The sequence below is a fragment of the Bos indicus genome, chromosome 6 (genome assembly GCF_029378745.1).
Source record: "Bos indicus isolate NIAB-ARS_2022 breed Sahiwal x Tharparkar chromosome 6, NIAB-ARS_B.indTharparkar_mat_pri_1.0, whole genome shotgun sequence".
Lineage (NCBI taxonomy): Eukaryota > Metazoa > Chordata > Mammalia > Artiodactyla > Bovidae > Bos > Bos indicus.
In genome coordinates, this window is record NC_091765.1 from 30,573,307 (window position 1) to 30,581,608 (window position 8,302).

General features: G+C 43.0%; 1 protein-coding gene across 19 annotated transcripts in view; it reads right to left on the minus strand.

The window, feature by feature from the left end:
- BMPR1B (bone morphogenetic protein receptor type 1B) overlaps nucleotides 1-6,302 on the minus strand; it is a 448,735-nt gene extending 442,433 nt beyond the window's left edge. For 12 of the 19 annotated variants that reach the window (XM_070790866.1, XM_019962429.2, XM_070790868.1 and 9 more), the window contains exon 1: nucleotides 6,199-6,302. The gene's annotated coding sequence lies outside the window, so the exon portion shown is untranslated. The remainder of the gene's footprint in view (nucleotides 1-6,198) is intronic. The other 7 variants (XM_070790856.1, XM_070790852.1, XM_070790851.1 and 4 more) reach the window with 3 other exon arrangements.
- Between the last annotated feature and the right edge of the window lie 2,000 nt (nucleotides 6,303-8,302).

Genomic DNA, 8,302 nt, shown 5'->3' on the forward strand with positions numbered 1-8,302 from the left:
GTTTCTCTACCCTTGTCCCTCTAATCTTTCTCCGGAGGTCCCCAGCGACATAAGCCATCTGGAAATCAACACAGTTCAGCCAGGTATTATCCTGGACAGAGGACATAAAGTAAAAGGGTTGATAGCAGACCTGGAGAGGCAGACAGAAGGCACTTCACACAGAAGCCAGTGGCTATAATGCAAGAGGTTTTAGCAAAATGAAGTTAGACAGGAAGAGAGGACATTCAGATACAGAAGAGACAGCTTAACTGAAAAGAATCTAAAGAAACAGTGAAGTGGAATTGCTAGATACAACCAACCAACTTGCCTGTAAGCCCATCTGAGCAGAACACACTTGTTAACAAAAGGATTTAGGGATAATCCCCCATTATGTGTACCAGTGTGGCTAAATGCTTATTGGACAACAGCAGAACAGTAAGTAGCTTGTTTCCAGAAAAGATACTGATGATAATTTAATATCTTTTACAGATGGTTGTAAACTCTTTTAGTTAGATAAAACTCACTGATCTCTATCAAGAGATTAATTTAGACAAAGGCACCATCATTACAGACCTCCTTGGAATCACCTCAGATTCATAAATCAACAAATTAACGAATGACAGATGTGTCTGTACTTGTTTAAACCCGTATCTATCTAACTGCTATAAAAATGACTAAAATGTTTATCTTAAGACAGCCAGGCAAGAAATCTTATAGAGAGATATATTGGATTGTATCTCTTTTCCTTCAGCCAGTAAGTAAATGCAAACTGCAGAAAAATCATTTCCAAACTTGCTACTTATTACCTTGTAAGCTGAAGGCACATGCAGCCATATACTTGTTGAAAGACAGAAAAAATAAAGTCAGAGGAATCAAAACTAGGGGTCTCTAGTAGATTGCATCCAACGGCATTCCACACGTATTTACTGAATGTTTACTGTATGCTCTTTGCAAAGGCTGGGGTATGACAGATGAGACCTAAATCTAAAATGTGGACTTCACAGTGAAGTCTTTCAAGAAGCAGACAAAGTTTTCAAAGCTGAGGGGCAGAAAAATATGACACACTAACATGATCAGAGAAATTCCAACTTGCTTCCTTTCGTTTGTAACCGGAACACAAACTTGATGTATACTGAAGTGAAGAGAGGTTAGCTGAGCATCCCCAGGAAGTCCAAGGCTCACTCTGAGTCTGAAAGAACCCCGCCACAACACTTCCCAATGCATTCTGCAGCCTTGGAGTCAAGAAGCTTGCTTCCAGCCCAGGACATATTTGAAGGTCTTGAGGTGACATGAAGTTTCCCTGGTGGCTCAGATGGTAAAGAAACTGTATGTAATGCAGGAGACCTGGGTTCAATCCCTGGGTTGGGAAGATCTCCTGGAGAAGGGAATGGCAAACCACTCCAGTATTCTTACCTGGAGAATCTCATGGGCAGAGAAGCCTGGGGATCTACAGTCAATGGGGTCTCAGAGTCAGACATGACTGAGCAACTAACATTTTTCAAAGAGGTGACATGTGGGAACTGTGAGGTACTAAGGTCTGCAATTTCAAAGCAAAAGCAACTACTGAACCAGTGGACTGCTGCAGTATAGACCAATGGTGGGGGCAGGAGAGTGATGAGTGGATGGAGGCCACACATTATGACTCATGATTCAACCCAGCGACTCTTACTCAGTGATAAGAACAATGTCGGATCAATCTCTCAGGGTTCCACCCTTGGCCAAACCACCAAACTCAGCCAGATCTTTCTCACAGCTTTCTGCATCATCTTCAGACATGCTTGCTCACACTACAGTCACATTCATTCAATTCTGTTTAAAATCCTCCTGGGTAGGTCAATAAAATGTACTTTGAATAAAATGCATACTTTTTAACACCACCCTGGCAATCTCTCTGACCTCATTTCTACCATTTCCCCTGACTGCCAGGGTGCCCAGCCTGCTGCTGCTATAGTGAAAGCCTTATGATTCCCAGAAGTTCACTGACAGAAGTTCTCCCAGATCTTCACTGGGCTGGCTCTTTCCTGTTTAGAAACATCCTTAAAGAGGCCTTCCTTGACCACCTCACACCAAGCAGCCCCAGTCACTGAACTATCATATCACCCTGCCTTATTTTCATAATGGCAATTTATACCACTGAAAATTATCTTATGTGCTTGTTTATAATTCACTGTTTTCACTCTCTACAATGAGAGTTCAATGACAGCAAGGGTCTTATGTCTCTCTTGGCTGCAATGTCCCGAAGTATACAGTAATGCCAGGCACAAACATTTAAGTAAAGATGAATGTAATTAAGATGATTAGCATGTATGTGGATGTTCTAAAATTCATGAAAACAGATTATTGCTGGATGTAAACCACGAATTACTTTTTAATTTTTTATTTTATATTGGAGTATAGCCAATTAACAATGTTGTGATAGTTTCAGGGGGACAGCAAAGGTCGTTTTTAATACTAAAGATGAACTTTAAAAATAATCAGAAGTAATATAAAATGTTCCTCTTTTCCCCTCCAAATCTTCATTTTTCTCTCCAGACTACCCCTAAAAAGTTTCCATTTTCCTTAGTTTTAATTATTAATTCAGTGTGAATGACTTTTAAATCTCTATGTCTAGCTCTGGCCCCTTCCTCTCCCTGAATTCTGGCCTGCCTCTATATACTGCAACACTTCTACTTCAATTTCTGCCATCACATCACATTTGGCATATGGAAACCTGAAATTAGTATCCTTCAGGCAAACGCAGTTTCTCCTTCTACTCTTAACACTTTTATCAACCATCCTTCAGATACCCAGAATTAAAACCCAGAAATGATCTTGATCATTAAATTGAAGAACTGGAAGGAAGATTGGAAAACATCAAGTGAAGCGGTCTTCAAGATTTTTTTTAAAACTGTGTTAGCCTTCTTTCAAACAAAAGCTCACAGAGAAGTCTGATATGTAAAACAGATGAATCTGCAGTTGTTCTGGGAGTTCAACTGGTGGTCTCTGAAGAGACTTCAAAAAGAGCCCTTAATCTGGTCCAAACTTCCTTTCTTTTCTCCTCGGCCCTCTTCAACATACACACTGGAAGTTACAGAGGAGACAGTTTAAGTCCAAAGAGCTTAAATCATCTTTGCAGGTAGAAATAATCAGTCTGCACAAGCTGACACAGCATCCAAAATAATGCTTAACACCTAAGAGCACTTAGGCAATGTTCTGAACGATTACCTCCATGCATATGTAGAATATGATTGTAAGTTATTGCAAATTGATACATTTCAGACATGACTCTTATTGGTTTGCCTGAGAAAGAATCTTCAGAGTTTAAGTAACTGTTTGCTTCTAATAACAGACAGATATACTCATTTCAAGTGGAAAAAGCCCGGCATGAGTCCAGTAAAAAAAAAAAAAAAAAACTGTGGCACAGTGAATATAAGGTCTCAGTTCTATGGCCCACGTGACTTCACTGTCTAGTTCTGAGCATGGTTTTCAAATTCTTTGGGGCTTGTCTGCTTCAATGTTAATATTAACGTGTGGTGAGATGCTCTTGAGGACTCAACCCTCAGTCTATGCTCTATTATACCATGCTAAAGTATTTCCCTGGAGCTACCCCATCTACAAAATGTAAGCATCACAAGTTAGAGACAAATTGGAAGAGAACAAATCATTCTCGAAGGATTTTTTGACTGTCATGTGGCAGGTACTGTGCTGGGCCATCTGAAACCCAGAGAAGCTAAGAAAAGGACAATATCCCATCTCAGAGAGGCAGAGATAAGGTGGCTTAAAAAAATTAGGGAAGGCTGTGCTAGGTTGGAGTAGATGAAAACTGATTTTAGATTTAAATAAATATGAGTGCTGAGGAAAACTGAAGGGCACTCTATGTATCCCCCTCAAAAAAAATCACATTTTAAACTGCCTTATTCTTTTACGTAAATAATACAATCAGTATTTACTGTAACAAAAATAAGTTATCAGGCCATCTCACACAGTTTTCAAAGTTTATGAAGAAAAAAATAAGTCAATTTCTTTTTGATAAATCTTTAACAACTAGAACATTCTGAAGGGCATATATGAACACACCATGAGTAGAGGCAGCACGTCACTCAGGAGCACGGATCTAACAGGCAATTTCAGACAACCCTGCCCAGGCTGAACGCTGTGTAGCACCTGGCAGACAAGGTGGCAAAGCCCCTATAAATAGTGATGATTCACTAACATGACATAAATCAAGACTTTAACTCACCAAAAACTAACATTTTGATTTAAAATCACAAGTCAGTGCCATTAAAATTCATCAACAGACCCCAGCACATGAGTAATGAGATCATATCAACTCATATCTTGTGACCAAAAGGAAAAGGTGGTTTTTCTAAATGGTAATTCAGATTGGACAAATAACACACTGTATCAAGTTTTGTAGCCCTAGGCCATATTTTGCTAAAAACAAAGGTACATTATGCATGACTAAAGAAAACAGTGAAAATCAGAGCAATTAATTTCCAGCTATGTTTCCCATAAAAATTTTTAAAAAACCATCACTGCTATGATTTGCTTATAGCATGCAATCTTTTTTTTTTTTCTTCTTTGGCATCGTACAATGATCTAAGTGTGTAATAACTTGCATATTTCACTAAGATGTAATATCCTTCAAAACATCCTTGTAGTGAAAGTTTTCCAAAGAAATTATTGATCTCTGGAATGTCTCGTGTTTTAAAAGGACTGACAAATCCTTTTCTATTTTATTTGCAGTTAGAAATAATTCTTCTTGATCACTAGAGTGTAAAGAGGTATAAGAGTACAAAGACTGAATATTTTCTTAAAGACAAATGTCTCAGTTGACACAGGACATTTCCCATGATTTTCCCAAAACAATAATTAGGAGAGCTGTCACTAGGATCCTAAAAAAAGTATGTAAGAAAAACAGTTATTAGTTGGCAACAGTTTAGGACAGGGAGAAATTTCCTTAAGCGCTCTTTCAAATTATTTTCAAATACTTGTTAGCTAACTCCTCTCGTTACTGATGGAGCCTCTTGTGTTTCTCTCCAGAATCTAGGAGCCTTTTCTCAGGTGGATCTGCTTCACTGTGGATACATCTGATACATTCTCTTTATATGTCAGGGGCAGTAAGCAGCTCTCTTCTGTTTTCTTTCACTGGCACCTTTGTGTCTGCTCTGTCACTGACCTCACCTTGGTGAGAAGGAAACTAAGAACAATTCCTAATAACTCAAGGAAACCAGTGTTCTCATTCCGTGGAGAACAAATTGGAAGGGTCCAAGACCCAGATGAAGAGGTGCGGCTCAAAAGGAATAAGGCATCACACCAGACAACTTCCAGAGGATCTTCTCTGTGTCAAATAATCCGAACACCGCAAGGGACTGACAAATACGGAGCCCTGACAGAAACGGGAGAGTAGATGGATGGGTGCGGAGAGGAGAGAGTGAGACAAGGGGCAGAAAGTCAGCCTCTAAATGAGAGAGGCAAAAGTCTGGGAGGCTGGGTGGAAGATAAAGCGATAGGCAGGGTCACACTGAGAAACAGAAAAGACGATGACAAGAAAGAAACAGGGGGAAAGAGAGTGTGTGGGTGGGGAGAGGAAGAAAGAAATAGAGGGAGAATGGAAGGAAGAAGGCAGAGAAACATTGAGAACTTGTAAGAGAGCAACAGACAGGAAGAGGGGCCCCAGGGGCAGTGTCGCCAGGTCCCAGGCGACTGGACCGGCCCACTGCGCACTTTCTCCCGCCGCAGGCTGTCTCGGGAGGCAGCCGGGGCAGGTGGCTCCACACGGAGCTGGGGCCCCCAAGTCCAGTCTCGGCGGGCTCGGCGCCTCCAGCGGCGGCTAGGTTCCCCCGGTCTCCCCGACTCCAGGGTTGCCCTCCCGCCCGCCATCCCTCCGCTCCCTGGGCGCACAGGTCCCGACTCCCCGCCTCGGTGCGTCCCTCCTTCCCGACCCCGAGCACGTGTCCCACCCGCAGCCGCCTCTGCCCCCGGACTGAGGCACTGGGGCCGGGCATCCCGGCAGAGCCGCCCGCGCACAAAGCCCCCTGGGCGGCCGCCGCCGCCCCCACGGCGTGCGGCTAGCTCTCCGCTCATCGGCGAGCCCGCCCAGCCCTGCGCCCGGGTGCGGCCCGTCCCGCACCGCCTTCAGCCCGCCTGATCGCGCCGGCTTGGCTCGGCTCGGCTCCACGGCCCCCCGCACGCGAGCTGGGCTCCCGCCCTCCGGTCCTCTGCCCGCGCGCGCCTTACCCGCCGCCGCGCCCCGGCACTGGCGTCCTCGGCGCCGCCGCCCCGCAGTCCCGGGTCCCCGCCCGTCTCGGCGCCCCGCAGGCCCGCGCCCACTCCGCGCCCCGCGCACGGCCGCGCCGTCAACTTCTGGCCGCCGTGGCCGCTCTGCCGCCGCCTCGGGACTTTTTTTTTTTTTCCTCTCTCTCTAGCTCCTCTGCTGCCTCTGGAATTTTTTTTTTTTTTCACTTGCCCTCTCCAGCTCCCACTAGTGATTGGAGCCTGAGAGCCAAGTACTTAGCGGAGGGATTACACTTCTCGACGCACTTGGAGCTGCCCCAGCGCCGCCGCCTGTGTCTGGAAGGGCGAGCGGACTTGGGGAGCCGGCTGCCTCCCGCCCTTCTACTGCCCCGCATCCCCTGAATCGAGGCGGGGCACTTCCCAGCTCGGTCTGCTTCTCAGAGCCTCACCTCGGCTTCAATCACAGATGCTTTCTCGGTCATGTGTAAGAAGGGGTTTTTTAAAAAAAAAAAAAAAAACAAGTTTGAGGAACAAAGGTGGGATTACTGTACACTGAGAGCTTGGAAGGGGCTCCCGAAACTGATCTAGCGCAGTGGACTGAAACTCATCAAGGCCATTGACACTTTGGAGAAGTTGATAAAAACTTTAGAACACCTCGTAAAAAGTACACTTACACGGCAAATTATGCCTGCAGTTTTGGACGAGGAGTGTAGGAACCCTGAAACAGGTGGGCCTCCTAGGGAAAAGAAATATTTCCTTTCTTCACCTATTTTAAAATTGTCAAAAACAAAAAAGGAAACATCTTCCATTTGTATTTGATGAAATTTTACAATCAGCATGTTTACTTCAGGAAAGTATGTAACTTCTTTACTTTGTTATTTCCTTGCTAAATCTTTAAGTGTTGAAGTATTTTCTAAGGAGGTAAATATAAATTAAGCTAGTCTTTCAGGAACCTTGGGGATAAGAGTTAACTTTTTAAAATCAGCTATTTTGTCCACAGTATTTTCCAGGGAGACATCTAATAACTTCCAAATACTTTTTTCCTCCCAGTGTCTTTCAGTTATTTACCCTCCAGAATTAATTTCCTCCTTTTGTAAAATTTTTCCATCTTCCATATATATTGATAAACCTTCTCTAGGCACCAAGGGTGTGATTCAAATCATTTAATACCATTTCACTCTGATGTAGTTTTCCAACTTTTTTCATATGTCTCTATTGTCTAATTCTTAGCCTACCATTTTCTTTTCACCTCCTCCCTTTTCTTAAATTATTCCCATTAAATGATTTTATGCTAAACATTAAATACAATCCTTTGAACTTATAAGAATTTCAACTATATATAAATACATTTTATGCAACTCCCACTCAAGAGCAGGTGATGTATCATCCAGGATACATCCATGATACATCCTGGATGTATCATCCAGGCATGTATTGATGAGCCTGTAAAATGTAGGCATATTTTCCCCAAAGACATGTTAAGGTCCCCACAGAAGTCTATTTGCCCCCAATACATATCTGGACCATGATATTATCAGGATTAACCTGCGTTCTGGTTCTTGGTGCCAGACTGAATGAGGAAAGTTCTGCTGAGTATAACACTAGAAATTTTCCAAAACATTTGTCATTGGCATCGCCTCACCCCTCTTACTCAACCCACATTCTAGTCCTTAGTACAAGTAATCATCTTACTCTCCCCAGAATCCCAAGGTAGAATCCACACATTTTACCCTTACCAAATTCTCTGTGCTCCTAAATTACCTTCCTCAGTGTCCTCAAATTTCCTATCATCTCCATCTTCTGACATTAACTAGGTTTAAAGAGGAAATAAATCTGATTGAATCGATCCCCTCTACTGTGTGAATTACTGGTAACTTTGATTTGACTATTTTTTCCTCTTAAGAGTTTCAATCCTCACAAACTACTGTGAAATAAATGACACATTAAAGAAGTTTTGGAGCAGAGAGTGTGTGGGTTACGGTACAGCTTTTCAGAAACTGTGCTAAGAATGGACTCAAATCTATTCAGCAAATATCCTTGCAAACAAACAGTATACTGGACGTAACACACTAATTCAAAGAGTATATGCATCTCTGGGTAGGGAAGA